General features: G+C 36.4%; 1 pseudogene; it reads right to left on the bottom strand.

The window, feature by feature from the left end:
- Positions 1-10,526: 10,526 nt before the first annotated feature.
- LOC144956442 (tubulin alpha chain-like) lies at positions 10,527-17,390 on the bottom strand (annotated as a pseudogene).
- Between the last annotated feature and the right edge of the window lie 340 nt (positions 17,391-17,730).

Genomic DNA, 17,730 nt, shown 5'->3' with positions numbered 1-17,730 from the left:
GTGTTTTTGTCTCTCATTTTCAAAATGTTTTTTGGTGTACAAAGTATGTATTGACAAATCAGTTTCAAATCCTTATGTTTGCGTTTGAACTTTGAACTTCCAAATTCATACACAGTTTATTCCAAGCTCTATACTTGTATTTTCCTACTTGACCATCATTTGTTTCCCCTACATGAATTCTCAAAGGTCATTTTTTTAAAAAAAATGTCCTCAAACACAGGAACAATTTCAACATTAGAGGAACATGTTATAAAAGGGAGATAACACAAAAAAAGTCAGTCAACATAATCATTAACTGGATTGCATCTCCTTTACAAATCAATAAAACAAACCAGTGTTTTTTTTACACATACGCACACGCGCATACACACATAGACACACATACATGCATATATATATATATATATATATATAATATATATATATATAATATATAAAGGTGAGAGAGAGAGAGAGAGAAAGAAAGAGAGAGAGAGAGAGAGAGAGAGAGAGAGAGAGAGAGAGAGAGAGATCACACAACCGACTGTTCTCTCCATTTGGTTGCAAACGTAGTATCAATCATGCGCACCTCTACTCTCGACGAATGCAGGAACCACAACGGGGTTGGTTAATGAACCGCGCGCACCCTTTATACTGGGCGAGCAAATAAAGCGATTTTCACTTCTCTGTGTGAAACTAGACATGATAACATATAGGACAAACATGGGATACCCCCGGCATTGGGTAGAATAACATTTAGAAATAGGTGTTGAGTGGGCACTTGTATCAATAATGATGAGATAAATAGGGCATGGAGGAATGCTAGATGATAAAGAAAATAACAAGGGACGAGATCAGTGCCAGACCCAGGATCCATTTAAAACGACATCCTCTGTCTGGCCGAGAGAGAGAGAGAGAGAGAGAGAGAGAGAGAGAGAAAGAGAGAGGAAGAGAAAGAGAGAGGGAGAGAGAGGGACAGAGATAGAGGGAGAGAGAGGGAGAGATAGTGGGAGAGAGGGACAGAGATAGAGAGAGATAAAGAGGGGGAGAAAGAGATGGAGAGAGAGAGAGAGAGGGAGGGAGAGTGAGAGAGAGTAATAACAGCCAATGCTACGTGTTTAGACCAAAGATTCATTAACATCCGCAGCCGCTATTAAAGTACCAGTACATAAACCTTGTAAACTTTGAATATTTATATATGCTCTATGCCTGGCTAAGAAAATCACAATATTGCTATCCGGAAATATAATGGGCCATCACACAATATATGTTTAACCTTGAATGATTATAGTCTGATTGATGTAATATTCTGATAACTTCTCTCAAAAAATAGCTGGCTAATAACACTAGTGAAAAGATCAGTGACGTTACGTTTGTTCCTTCTATATCCTATGAATTAAAACAAGTGGCAATACATTAAACTATCCGTATAGACTTTGTATTATAACAACTACATTCTGCATCCCACCTATGCAGTGCAAACTGAACGTCCTCGTCGGGGACCAGCCTATCCCATATGAGCCGCATCCAAAATATTTAGGAGTGACGCTGGACCACAGCCTTACCTATCGGGTGCATCTCGAATGAGTTGCCCGGAAGATAGAGATACGCAACTCCTGGAGAATGGGGCCCAATAATGGCAGTAATCCTGCCCTCCCCCCCCCCCCCGATGTGGAGACGATTACGGAAAACTGGCTGAATAAGATCCAAGAGAGAGGGGATGGGGATACCCCTCAGAATCGCATAATGGACGGCGCCCCCTTTTCGATCCGAAATAAGTCCCGGCAGCCCTTGTACGCAGCCTCCATGACTAAGGACAGAGATGCATATGCAAGATGAAAGTCGGTTTTGGACGAATTCAATCCCTCGTTGGGGAGGGGACGTACTCTCCTCTAAGCTTGGTGAGAAGTTTCCAGGCTTTGACACCAGTAAGAGGAGGCAAGTCGCTTCATCAGTGGGGACTTTCCACCTGTCCAACATGTACCCGATGTGGGCATGAACCGGAAACAGCAGAGCCTCTAGTCGAACGGTGTGTTGTGACGATGCTACCGGGCTGGTTCGTGACGGTGCACGAATGCGGACCGAACATTGCTGATTGGGTCAATCGTCATAACATAGTAGTGTGAAAACCATAAGATGCTGCCGCTGCCTCGGTCATTACAACAAAATTAACTTTTACACACTTTAAACTTTGATCTCGAGTTTCAATTATTGTGTTCACAAAATTGGACCCAGGATTGAATATCTGTGTGATAATCAAGATTCACAGACTGAATATAATGCCAAAATGGACACATAAAGTAGTCTTTTAAAGACATTGGGCGCATGGAGCCGGAGATAATCGTGTTTCTATAGCGTGAAACGGACAATAGCAATTGCTTGTTCCCCTTTGGACGCTAGCCTATCGCAAAATACTCCGCCAGATCTATCAAACCTAGCTACCCAATCCCTGCTTGGTGGTTATGGGGAAGGGGCAGAAATAAAATCACGACTGCATCCGGGATCGATCTTGGTCCCTTTGATAGTGAAGCGAGTGTTCTACCAAATTAGCCATAGAGAGCCCCAAAAAGGAAAATTTGTAAAATAAAAAAGAAACGAAAATAAAAAAAAGAACACACATTTAACTAAAAGTATACGCGAGTGCAGACACACATATACAAATTGAGCTTTATATAGTGCAATATCCACAAAATGTGCTCAAAGCGCTTTACAAATGGTCACTGGTCAACAGCAACATATAACATAAAGGACGGGACATGCCGCCTGAGAGGCGATATTACAATTTTTCGGGCAAAGACACCACTGTTAACGGAAAGGTACTCATTTTACACCTGAGTACGGTGAGAGAATGTCAGTAAAGAGTCTTTTCCAAAGACTCAACTATGCGCCGAAAACCCAGGACATTCCAATCCCAAAGCGAGTGTCATACCACAAGACCACATAGCAGCACATTCTAATAATAATTGAAACATGGTTAAAGGAGAATGGGGATGAAGCAATTGTGTCGGATTTAACACCACTCACACATACAACTCAGTCATTTCCGAGAAAAGGAAGGAGAGGGGGAGGAATTGCAGTGGTCTATAGGTCAAATTTGACCATTAGATTTAATCATGATGTCAACAATTTTTCGGCATTCGAATCGGTAGGAATGGTCATTGGTCATTGATTTTAAACATGACTCAGTCAAGCTTCATTCAATATATAGGCCACCACCCAGTGCAAAAAATAGCTTAAAAACATCACTATTTATTGATGAATTCGAGGACTTCCTTCTTCGCCTTGACATGAAGTCAAAGAAAAATATTATTGTTGGAGATTTCAACTTACACTTTGATCGAGACACACCGGATATAAGAAATATAAATAAACTACTTTCGTCACATCACATGACACAGCATGTCAATGGAAAAGACACATCGGTGTGGACACATTATTGACTGGGTATTGACCAGCGTTGACATGCAACTAGCGACACCTCTCAATGTTTTATGACTTTATCTTTGCATCATGACATACAGACCATCATTATAAATAATCTTTTGGCATCTAGATGTGGGAAACAGTAACACCGACACAAAAAAACTGCTTTGTAGAGTAATTTCATGAATAAAATAACAACAGATATACGGAGTGAAACTTGAGCCACAGAACGAAACACGACGAGCAGAATATAAACCTCACTTGTTTCTTTTATGGTGAACCCTTAACATCTTTCAAAGAAATTTCAATAAATGACACAAAGAAAACGATTCTCTCTAGTCCTAGCAAATCATGTAGGCTCGACCCTTTACCAACATCCATTTTGAAGGAGTGTATTGATGAACTTGCACCTTACATCACTGAATTGATTAATCAATCATTAAGGGATGGAGTTGTTCCAGAAAGCTTCAAGAAAGCATTGGTGAAGCCATTGTTGAAGAAAGCGGGACTTGACAGTGATAATTTAAAAAAAACTTTAGGCCTGTATCAAATCTACCATTCATTTCCAAAATTCTAGAAAAGATTGTACTAAAACAACTTTCTTGTCATGTGAAACATAATAACCTCGATGAGTGCTTTCAATCGGCCTATCGGCAAAATCATAGCACAGAAACAGCATTGATGAGAATCACAAATGACTTGCTGCAAATTATTGATCAAGGAAAAACCACCATCCTTAGTCTTCTCGATCTTTCGGCGGCCTTTGACACCATCGACCATGCCATCTACTTCGAAGGCTACAAGTTACTTTCGGCATATCGGGCACTGCTCTAAACTGGTTTGCATCATATCTTACTCAAAGAACTCAATCAGTTTTAATTGGGGAAGTAACTTTGTCAGATCGTGACCTTTATTTTGGTGTACCTCAAGGATCCGTTTTAGGTCCAGTCCTTTTTGTACTTTACACTTCCCCTGTTGTGAGAATCTTAGAGCAACATTCTCTCGCTTACCATATGTACGCCGACGATACCCAGATATATAGCATGTGTTTGCAATCCGATATAGCTTCAAAGATAACTGTTTACGAACAATGCATTAACCATGTGATGAGATGGATGTCTTCAAATAGATTAAAATTAAATGGCGACAAGACTGAAGCCTTATTCATTGCTAGTTCAAATAAAAAGACAGATCCATTTACACTGGCACTGACAATCAACGATAATGACAAAATACAACGCACAACATCAGCAAAAAATCTCGGCATCACCTTAGAGAGTGATCTGTCTATGAACAAACATATTAACAATGTGAGAACAAGTGCTATCTGCATTCTAAGAAATATCAGAACAATCAGACCATTTATTAATAGGGAAACTTGCAACAAATTGGTGAACATCTTTGATATTCCCGAAAATGGACTACTGCAATGCACTGTTTGTTGGTCTCACAAAGGACAAAATAAACAAACATGGCAGCCCGCGTTGTACTACAGAAAGAGAGAAAAACTGCAGCTCCCGAATTACTACAGCAGCTGCATTGGCTGCCAGTGGAGCAGCGCATTAAATATAAATCTTCAACTATCGTTTTCAAATGACTGGAGTACTCGTCACCAGCATATCTCTCAAACCTCGTTGAACGGTATAACCCACAGCGATCGCTTCGATCAACGAACGACCTCAAATTGAAAACACCCCGCTGTCGAGTGAAGGCAGGTGAACGCGCGTTTCAGCATTCTGGTCCAAGGTTGTGGAATTTACTACCACTAGAGATACGTTATTCGTCTTCACAAGAGGAATTCAAGCGTCGATTGAAGACATTCTTATTCCGACAGGCTTTCTTTTGATTATGTGTATAATTAGCGTTGTTCGTGTACTGTGTTAGGGCTTCATGATTAAGTTAATCTATGTCATGCGCCCAAAGCCCTCCTGATGAAGGGATGGCGCACTATAAATGTATACCATTATTATTATTATTATTATTATTATTATTATTATTATTATTATATATTATATTATTATATACTACTATTATCTATACTACTACTACTACTACTACTACTACTACTACTACTACACTACAACTACTACCACAACTACTACTACTACTACTACTACTACTACTACTACTACTACTACTACTACTACTACTATACTACTACTACTACTACTACTACTACTACTACTACTACCTACTACTAACTACTAATACTATTACCACTACACTACTACTACTACTAAACTACTACTACTACTACTACTACTACTACTACCTACTACTACTAACTCTACTTACTACTACTACTACTACTACTACTACTACTACTACTACTACTACTACTACTACTACTACTACTACTAACTATATACACACTAACAACTACTACCACAACAACACACTACTAACTACACTACACTACTACTACTACTACTACTACTACTACTACTACTACTACTACTAACTACTACTATACTACTACTACTAACTACTAACTACCTACTACTACTAAATACTATTACACACACTACTAACTACATACAACAACACACAACAACTACTTACTACTACTACTACTACTACTACTACTACTACTATTACTATACTAGTGCTTCTATTACTCCTACTACTACTAGTGTGTGTGTGTGTACGTGTGTGTGTTTGTATTTGGTCATGAAATAATAATATTCCATTCACGTGTTTGTTAACAGGATTTATTTATAAAGTATTTCAAGTATAATTATGTTCAACTACAATATTCTTTCGGGCATTCGCTCTCAAAAGGATGAGAGCGAATATTCGAAACAATATTTTAGAACAGATCATAGTTTTACTTAAAATATAATATATATATATAATATATATATTTAAATAATATATATATATATATATATATATATATATATATATAAAATAATATTAAATATAACAATATAATATAAATAATATATAATATATGTATATATATATAAATATATATATATATATATATATATATATATATATATATATTATATATATATTATAAAACAAAAACCATGAAATAATAGTGCTCAACTTTAGTATAAAAGGAGCTTTTTATAAACATTTGAAAGATAATTAAGATAGTTTGACTTCTACAACGTTGTTATCGAGCGTTGCTCTCATCAGGAAGTGGAAGTGAAAGTAGATTATTGTGTTTTCGTATTTTTATAGATTCGTGTTTATGGAGGTCGTTTCATCATCCAACAATAGGCTTTTAACGAAATCGGGTCGAACGAGACGCCGAACGCCGAACCCGAACGGATATAGCCTTCTCACGTGACCATGAACGAGATCTGGATAGTGAAGACTCTCAAGCGGTATGCAGCATCGGATCTAAGGTCACGTGATAGAGGATAGCTTGGGTTGCTGTTGGCTTGTGTTAGGGGAGGAGCAAGGTCAGTGTCATTCAATAGTATATAATTGTGCACGTGGCGCTCTATACAGAGAGAAAATTATAAATTGATTACGGTTGAAGGTGGGGGGAGGGGGGGGGGGGGTTGACCCACAAACGATCGAGGGGTTGGGCTTCGGTAGACCATGATACGAAATCAAAGAGAAAAGGCCGCTGGTACTTGGATGGTGGAAATGGTTGGGGGGTGGGAGGGGGGTAGTGACACTCAGCATGGGATGTATATATTAACATTAATAATATAGGCAATAGATGACCAGGGATGTGTATTGTTTGTGTATTGTTTGTATATGTTTGTGTGTGTGTTTGTGTGTGTGTGTGTGCGCGCGTGTGTGTGAAAGAGATTACACAAAAATACCTTTCTCGGGAGCTTTCAAATGATTACATATACGATAAATTTGAAAACCACATTGTTGAATCAGCTTGCAAAAAGGAGAACATTTATCTTTGATTCACAAAAATAGGTTTAGAAATAAAAATTTTTTTCTAGTAGATTGATTTTGAAAAAAAATATTGCTCAATTTTTTAAATTTAATGATAGTTTCTTTTTTTCCGGTCGGTTTTCTTGATTTATATCTCATTTTTCAATTCTCAATGCGACGAGCACACCGATGTATCTCGTGTGATTCAAAAGCGTTGTTTGTTTTTTTAATATATATATACTGAGAGTCCTCCTGAGCGTTGATATGGTGACGCAACTATTACATACAAGACCTTGCAGTCGAGTCGGCAGGGCTTTTGGGTTACACAATCACTATTTACCCATCGGTCAGCGGTACTCTTTGATGTATACAAACTCCTAACTGTTCACAAGCGAACTGTCAAACGAGCAATCGATGATTGGATAAGAATCTCCAGATCTCATAAAATAAGGTAAGTTTTGGAGAGGTGATATCCCCCCACCCGTCATCGGACAGAACTTTCATTGCGTTATATCATATAAGCTCCGCCTCTTCTTTCTATTCCGGAGTGACGAGATAAGACGAGAGGACGCGAGAAAAAACTGATCACGTGATCGGTAAGTCGTTCGTTCGGTGTCCGTTCGGTGAGCAACTATAACTCGGTAATAACCGAAAACTATCACAGCCAGATCAGCCCAGCAACAACCTAGAGAAAAAATGCAACTGTAGGACCCAGACAACATGCCCACTAAACGGCAATTGCCTGACTCAAAACGTAATTTATCAAGCCACGGTGACACGACAAGACACACCAAAACAATAAACATACATTGGCCTCACCGAGTGTCCATTGAAAACCAGATACAGCCTGCATACATCTTCTTTCAGAAACATACACAAACGACATTCTACTACACTAAGCGAACACATTTGGAACCTCAAAGTAAAAAACATACAACACAGCATCACATGGAAATCATCTCCAGAGCAGAGAGCACAGTCGTACTCCCCCCTCTTCTAAGATTTGCAACCTCTGCTTGGAAGAAAAATTCTTCATCATCACTAAACCGAACATAGCAACACTCAACAGAAGAAACGAACTAACTTCCTCGTGCAGACATAGAAACAAACACCTTTTATGTAATTACGAACCTCCATAAACACGAATCTATAAAAATACGAAAAACACATAATCTACTTTCACTTCCACTTCCTGATGAGAGCAACGCTCGATAACAACGTTGTAGAAGTCAAACTATCTTAATTATCTTTCAAATGTTTATATATAATATATATATTATATATATTATAATATATATATATATATATATATATATATATATATTGTGTGTGTGTGTGTGTGTGTATACATATATACATATATATAAGTGTGTGTGTACGTGTGTATGTGATTGCGTGTATTCTACGGAATGAAGGAGGAAAGAGAGAGAGAGAGAGAGAGAGAGAGAGAGAGAGGGAGAGAGAGAGAGAGAGAGAGAGAGAGAGGGAGAGAGAGAGAGAGAGAGAGAGAGGGGGGAGAGCTAGGAGACATAGTAGAGAGAGGAGAGATGGAGGAGAGAGAGAGAGGAGAGAGAGGAGAGATAGAATATGGTGGGAGGAGGCGTAGAAGAGTGAGACAAAAGTGAGAGATAGCGGAGAATGATAGAATTTTTAGGGAGTAGCGAGAGGAGAGAGAGAGAGAGAAAGAAAGAGAGAGAGTGACAGAGAGGATAGAGAGAGGAAAGAGGGAGTAAATAGATTGAAAGAGAGGAAAAATATAAAAAAAAGAGAAAGAAGTCATAAGTAGACGACAAAAGAAAACAAAGCAAATGAAATGACCCCGCCTCCCCCCCCCCCCCTTCCGCACAGAGAAACGCCTCCACTTAATTTACGTTTCCGATTAACCAAAGACATTATAGTGATAATCATAATGATCAATTTTTTTGAAAGATAGAAATATATATATAATACATATAATTATATAAATACACAACACACACACACACACACACACAATTATGTTTAATATATACGCGGTATTTTTAAGAATCATTTTTCCCTGTCGCGCAGTACTCACATATCCAATGTATGTGTATATAGTCAATCTTAACTTTCAAAATAAGTTTGTTTAATTCAGTTTTATTTAAAGACTCTGTCATGTCGTTTAGATGGCACAACCGACGTGCACAATTTTCTAAATATGATAACCAAAATTGTTATGGTCTCATATTTGTAATTGGAATACTCTGAACCTAACGAAAAATGTTCTACAAATTGACAATGTTTAAGCGAGTTCTCTCGACAATTTGATTAAATCTTCAATTTTTGCATTAAATACCCTTGAATCAGCAATGTATATAATCAGACTTTTATGATTACGGTTAAAAGAGCAAAGATGCCTAATATTTATGAAGACCTGCATTTGTTAAGGCTGGAAAATAAGATGTCACCTCTGAAAGCAGATCAGTTACACAAGGTATGTATCCTGTGGTCAGTAGAACTGGTTTCACACTTCTAAGGAGATTTAAACCAGTATTATGACAACACATAATGTTGTTCTCTATTGCTTTTGGTTGTCAGATTAGCAAAATATGTACACGTTGGGTAACCTGGTTTATTGTTGTATTCATCACAATAAAGACCATCTGAAGTTTTTTTAATATAGAGGTACAAATCACAAGCACAATTCGATTTGTTTATTTTGATTGTTTTTAAGAGCGTTATGGCACCGGAAACACATTTAGATCACATTGGCGCCAGTAAAGGATGAATATGGGAAAGTTCTAGAATTTGGTTCAAGTAGGAACAGACTCAAATTTATACAAATCATGAATATGTAAAAAGAAGAATAATACCGTGCTTAAAAGGGATGAAATTTACAGGACAAAAATATCATCTCTAAAAACCGTAACCATACATTTGATTGTTTCCCAGGACCAGAACATAACCAAGTAGTCTTATTCCAAAAGAAAGACAGAAACATATTTTGTAAAACAGATATAAGGTGATGGAAGACACGATTGCAATAATTGATTTTGCGGCGTATACTGGGATTTGATTTAATTTTTGTCCAATATTCAATATTATTGGATCTTCTAAGGCTTAGATAACTAACTGTTAGGTCAAAAGATTGTACACAAAAGGTTAATTCTAAAATGATTGTATGCGAACGTGTGGTCTTTTTTCGTAACAATTCCAAGCTCACAAGGACTGCAGAAAAAGGTATATGCTTTAAACAGATATATACGTATCTCTTCATCTTTAGCCTTCATCTCCACTATCTTCAACTATCTTCAGTCGTTTTTCATCTCTCCGTAGTCCTTCTCCAACGCTGCCAATTCTTCACGGACCTCCATAAACTCTCCTTCCTCCATCCCATCCCACACGAACCTATGAACAAATGCCCTTTTCTTGTACATGAGGTCAAACTTGCTGGTAAGTCTAGCCCAGGCGTCGGCAATAACTGTTGTGTTACTCAACATGCACAACTCGATACTGGCTCTGGCCAAACCTCCTCCTGGAATGACAGTTGGTGTCTTGTAGATAATTCCGGGTTTTATCCCTGTCAGGCACCAATCGACAAATTGGAATGACCTTTTTGCTTTAATATCAGCAATGGCAGCACTGAAATATTTTTGGACCACATCACCACGATAGAGCATACAGCATGCGATATTTTTGCCATGCCGTGGGTCACACTTGACCATCTGGTGAGACGGCTCAAAACAGGCGTTGGTGATATCAGGGACAGTGATTTGTTGAGAGTACACCTTGTTAACAGAGATAACCGGAGCGTATGATGTCAGCGGGAAGTGTATACGAGGGAATGGTACAAGGTTGCCCTGTATTTCGTCAAGACTGTTATTTAAAGAGCCTTCCCATCTTAGAGATGCCGTGAATGAAGACACAATATGACAGATCAGATGATTCATAGTGGTTAACCTTGGGGTCTCGAAATCGAGCTTGTCCCTGCAGATATCATAGATGGCCTTGTTGTCAATCATAAAGGAACAGTCAAAATACTCCAGAGCCGCGGGCGCTGTTAGAATAGAATTGTATGGCTCAACTATAGCCGATGATACTTTGGGGGCTGGGTAGATGGCAAATTCTAATTTAGACTTTTTTCCATATTCCCAAGAAAGACGTTCAAGAAGGAGAGAGGTGAAACCAGATCCAGTGCCTCCACCAAAACTGTGGAACAGCAGAAACCCCTGAAATGAACTGCATTCTTCTGTCTTCTTGCGGATACTATCAATCACCGGATCTACAATTGCTTTACCAACAGTGTAATGGCCACGCGTATAACAGCTACCGGCACATTCTTTGTGCGTCACGAACTGCTCCTTGTCGTATAAACGGCGATAACAATCTGTTCGTACCTTATCAATGTCGTCAGCTCTAGATCCACAAAAACGGCCCGAGGTACGTGTTTTCCGCTGTGCGACTCGCTGAAAAAGCTGTGACATGTATTGTCCCTATAACATTGGGGCAGATTACCATCTGGTTGAATGTCGTGCTCAAGGCAGTATAGCTCCCAGCATGAATTTCCAGATCGGACTCGGGCCTGGCCGATGTGAAGGGAAATGCATTCGCGCTGCTGTGGAATGAAGAAACAAATTGTTACCGAAAACTACTTATTGTAACGTTTCACATAGACATTATGGTGACACAGATGCCGGCGATTTAGTTCAAAGCAAAAAATATCAATCCCCGATTATATTTATTTCATTATTTAATTACCTTTTTTATTGAACTTTTATATAGTATAATATCCACTAAACATGCTCAAAACGCTTTACAAAGGGTCCGTGACCAACAGCAACACGTAAAATGTAGAACGAGACTTTACACCTATTAGGCGATATTATAATTTTTTTTCGACAGAGACAACACTGTTGACGACCAGATACTCATTTTACACCTGAATACGCTGAGAGCATGTGAGTAACGAGTTTTTTTGAAGGACTCAACTATGCGCCGAGCAAGCCTCGAACCCAAGACCTTCCGATTCGAAAGCGAGTGTCATACGACAAGACCACAGCCTCAATTTAAATCTTAATATTATTATATTTTATAAGATGTATGTATTATAATTTTGAATAAAAGCATGTATGAAGCAGCACCATTTCTCAATTTCAATATCTCAGAAAATGCGCCAATGCTATTGACATTTCTTTCTTTGACGCTTGTAAAGCTCCTTGAGACTTCGAGAGGATATTGCCCTATATAAAAACTCTCTTTAACTCGGTGAAAAGTAAGGAGACTTGGGTTGGCTCAGAGAGAATCTGTTGTGTTATTTTAATCCAACTAAGTCGTCGTTAACGCACTCAACCCTAACACCGATCATATCCGTAGTTTACCCGGGTTACTTTTACCCCGTGCCTATTTATTACATTTTTCTGAGACAAATTATAGGCGTAATATCAAAGCTACTGTATTTAATTTTCAAAATTATCTATGTACATGCTCAATTTTTTAATACATTTTTTTCTAATAGGATTCAATAGTCTGATGTCACGTCCGCCTAACAACGAGCAGCTTGGTTCTAAACAAAGAAAATGGGTACTTTTTATTATTCATGCTGGCTAGAACTTTTTCACAAGTCATGTGATCAGAATGTATAAAAGTCAAAACATGATCAGATTTATAACGTTTTTCTCCTCTGGATATACTTTTATGCTCGTCGGAGACGTATTTCTTAAGGGCGTCCGCCATTTTCCTGATAGTTTAGAACCAGTTGCTAAGTTACTATGCGTCGTTACGATGGAAGTTTTTCAACGATTGTTGAAGCCTATTTTGAAAAGTAGCAAAAATCTCTAGGATTGAGTCAGTCAATAAACGTTATTTCTTATAGAAAATGAAAAAATACCATGGCTTCAATACGTGTTGATTCGAAATTATCTCCAGAAAGCTGAGATGAGAATACTTATTTTGAATACTCTCCACGAACGAAATGGATGCATCTAGATTTGAATCTCTCAAAACTACCTTATGAGATGTGAAAGAGATATCAATGACATACTGTCAGAATAGCATCCCACTTTTCCAGGACTCAACTCTGCGCCGATCGAGTCTCCAACCCGATCCGAAAGCGAGTGTCATACCACTAGACCACATAGCCGTCCTCTATCATTTAGCAATCATGAACATAAGGAATTGTGTTAGGTTACAGTAAAATCGTATTCCGCTTATAATGTTAAATATATATAAATATATAATAATAATAATAATAATAATAATAATAAAATAAAATAATAATAATAAATAATAATAAATAATAATATATAATAATAATAATAATAATAATAATAATAATAATAATAATAATAATAAAATATAATAATAATAATAATAATAAATAATAATAATAATAAAATAATAATAATAATAATAATAAATAGAATAATAATATATAATAATAATAATATAATAATAATAATATATATAATTAATAATAATAATAATATATAATAATAATAATATAATAATAATAATAATAATAATAATAATATAAATAATAATATAATAATAATAATAAAATAATTAATAATAATAATAATATAAAATAGATAAATAAATAATAATAATATAATAATAATAATATAAAATAATAATATAATAATAATAATAATAATAATATAATAATAATATAAAATAATAATTAATAATAATAATAATAATATAATAATATATAATATATATATATATAATGATAATGATAATATAATAGATATAATATAATAATATAATATATATAATAATGTATTATAATAATAATAATAATAATAATAATAATAATAATAATAATAATAATAATAAATAATAATAATAATAATAATAATAATAAAAAAATAATAATAAATAATAATAATAAATAACAATAATATAATAATAATAAAATAATAATAATAAAATAATAATAATAATAATAATAAATAATAATAATAATAATAATAATAATAATAATAATAATAAAATAAAATAATAATAATAATAATAATAATAATAATAATAATAATAATAATAATAATAATAATAATAATAATAACAATAATAATAATAATAATAATAATAATAATAATAATAATAATAATAATGCCAAAAAACATGTCGTTTAATTACAGATCGATTAAAAGCAACGGTCATCTTGTCAAAAACTCGCAAAGCTGAGACTTCAAGGTAGAATTCAAAGATGACCCATATTTGAGAGAGTTTTTGACAAAATGAGATTCAGTTTAATCGCTTGATGTTTGCAGGACGAGTTTTCTGGCTAAAATCGTCTTAAGCATGATTTTTCAAAGTTTGTTCTACTACTGACTTGTGATCGAGACTAAATAATAGATATATTTTACTAAAGGTTTTGTACAAATAAATCAATAACAAAAGCAACGGCGATGCTTTAAATGTATTGAATACACACCACATATGCATTGCGTCTCATTAAATTTAAATAGGCTTTTTGTGAGGCTATGTATTTTTGGTATGACACATAAGGTCCAGGGTTCGAGTCACGCTCTGAACAGAGCATTGTTGGGTCCTTGGAAAAGGCTATTCATTCAAATTCTCTCACTGTACTCTGGTGTTAAATGAGTACACATTCGTTTAACAGTGTTGTTTCTGTCTGATAATAAATTAATTGTATTATCGCCTAACAGGCGTCATGTCTTGCCAAACTTGTTGAGTGTTGCTGTTGGCTCCTCATTAAGTGCTTTGAAAACATAGAGTGTTTAACGAATAATTTTATGGGAATGCGTTCAATAGACGATGAATTACATGCTATATTTACATCTTGTATATTATATTATCCACGCCCCCAATTAATTGATGCTATGCGTTAGGTAAAATACTTATTATTATAATGAGCCAACACACAAAACTATGTGTAACCCTTACGCGTTTAGAGTTTTGGTTGATATCATTTAGTGAGAACTAATCCTTATAATGGATTTCTAAAAACAATAACAAAAAGCTGAATGACGTCAGTTTCGTTCCATCTATACCATTATCGTTTGGCTTTAAAATGCTCGTCGGAGAAGTATTCCATAAGGGTGACCGTCATTATTCCGATAGTGTAGAACCAGTTACGTAGATACTATGCGTCATTACGAGGGAAATGACGTCATGGCTGTTGAAGCCAATTGAAATGTCAAAAGGCAGCGGGTCCAGATTTTATTCCACCAGAAGCATTGAAATCAAATCCAACTATAATCGCCAAGAAACTACACACTTTGTTAGAAAAGATTTGTTTTTAAAATTGAGCATTTATATAGCGCAATATCCACGAAAAGTGCTCAAAGCGCTTCACAAAATGTCGCTGATCAACAGCAACTCGTAACATAAAGTACGACGTTGATCCAATTTTCCCGACAGAGACAACGCTGTTAACGGTCAGGTACTCGTTTTACACCTGAGTACGAAGACAAAATGTAAGTAAAGAGATATTTTCCAAGGACTCAACTATGCGCCGAGCGAGGCTCGAACCCAGGACCTGCTGATCCGAAAGCGAGTGTCATACCACAAGACCGCATAGCCGCACAAAGATAAAAAAGATACGGAAATCGGAAATAATTCCCAAGGACTGGATAGAAGGTCTCATAGTAGATATTCCAAAGACAGGGAAATTAGATGAATGGAAAAAACTGTAGAGGGATATTGCTCCTATCCATAGAAAAACTATAGAGGGATATCGCTCCTATCCATAGAAAAACTGTAGAGGGATATCGCCCCTATCCATAGAAAAACTATAGAGGGATATCGCTCTTATCCATGGAAAAAATATAGAGGGATATCGCTCCATCCATGAAAACTATAGAGGGATATCGCTCTATTCAGAAAAATTAGGGGATACGCTTCAATCCATGAAAAACTATAGAGGGATATCGCTCCAATCCATGGAAAACTATAGAGGGATAACACTCCTATCTATGGAAAAACTATAGAGGGATAACACTCCTATCCATGGAAAAACTATAGAGGGATATCGCTCCAATCTATTGAAAAACTATAGAGGGATATCGCTCCAATCCATGGAAAACTATAGAGGGATAACACTCCTATCTATGGAAAAACTATAGAGGGATATCGCTCCTATCTATAGAAAAACTATAGAGGGATATCGCTCCTATCCATAGAAAAACTATAGAGGGATAAAACCCCTATCTATGGAAAAACTATAGAGGGGATAACACTCCTATCCATGGAAAAACTATAGAGGGATAACACTCCTATCCATACCAGGGGAGCTCTTCAGCAGAATCTGCTCACATTCTCTCACCGCACTCAGGTGTAAAATTGATGAGTACCTGGCCGCGAAGAGCGTTGTCTCTGTTGGAAAAATAATAACAACAACAACAACCAAGAAATACTGGACACATCAATCATCACATTCTGATGACGAGGATGATTAAAAAGGGAACTGGAAAGACCACGAAAGATTTTGAGCATCATTCTATCCAATCAAATGTAATTTTCCTCCAATTTGCGAAGGTTGAAGCATGCCTTTCCCAGTCTTCCCTTGTTAAATCATTTAATTCAGTCGTCGGTGAGAGTAAATTTGGTGTTTCTTTCCTTCTACTTAGACCCAATGACCTCGATTGGATTGCGCTCACAGTGATATGGGAGAAGTCGCGCAACCTCGTGTAAAAACTCCCTGGTTGGACAGTCTGCTTTGAAAACTGGATCTGGTTCATTTCATTTTACTAAGGAGTATAGTTAGCCCTTTGATTAATGGTCAGAATATGTAGTGCTGCCTGATTGAAGCCAGGAAATTATGTCAGCTTTTATATTTGCTAAAGTTGGAGCCTTGAAGTGATCATGGGCCACCGAATGGTAGCGTTGTCCAATACAATACAGCTGGATGCTTCGAGGGAAGGCAGCAAATGGGTTATAGCCATCTTCAGACATATTTGCATTGACCCCAGAATGATATTCTCTACTTTCCGGAAGACTTTACATCCTTTTAAATATCAAATATCTTCACCACCTGCAAGAATGACAATGTTCCTCTTTAAGGAACCCATGGGCCTTTTTCTGCCCGAATGATCAGACGTCCAACATTTTGTCAGATGTGTGTGTACGCTCACCCAGCTCCATCCATCTTTGGATGATATCCACATCAAAGCTGTCTTGGATCCTTTTCCTACCACGTCGTTCCACATAATTTGTGATCTCTCTGTCGTATTTTGATAAGCAGCGTCTCATGGTTGATTGTGAAATTCCAATTCCATAGCCGTCCTCTTTAATGGCGTATAGATAGACACAAGAAGATTTATTTTCACAGCTTTACGATGAATTCATCTTCTAATCTGTGGTGCGTAACTTGTTTACATATTTCACCGTGTAAAATCTAGAATTTTATGACAGCGGTTTTAGAGTCGTTTTTTAAAGGTCGTAAAGAAGAAAACTTTTTTGTTATGGTCTCAATATGGTCCAAAATCTTGATTCAGTTAAGACAAATTGATTCGGAGCTTGACACAGTTTTTTCAACAGCTAAGAAAA

The sequence above is a fragment of the Berghia stephanieae genome, chromosome 11, assembly GCF_034508935.2.
Source record: "Berghia stephanieae isolate SIO BIC M18660-M18661 chromosome 11, UCSD_Bste_1.3, whole genome shotgun sequence".
Taxonomy (NCBI): Eukaryota; Metazoa; Mollusca; class Gastropoda; order Nudibranchia; family Aeolidiidae; genus Berghia; species Berghia stephanieae.
This window is presented reverse-complemented; position numbering and strand designations above follow the sequence as displayed.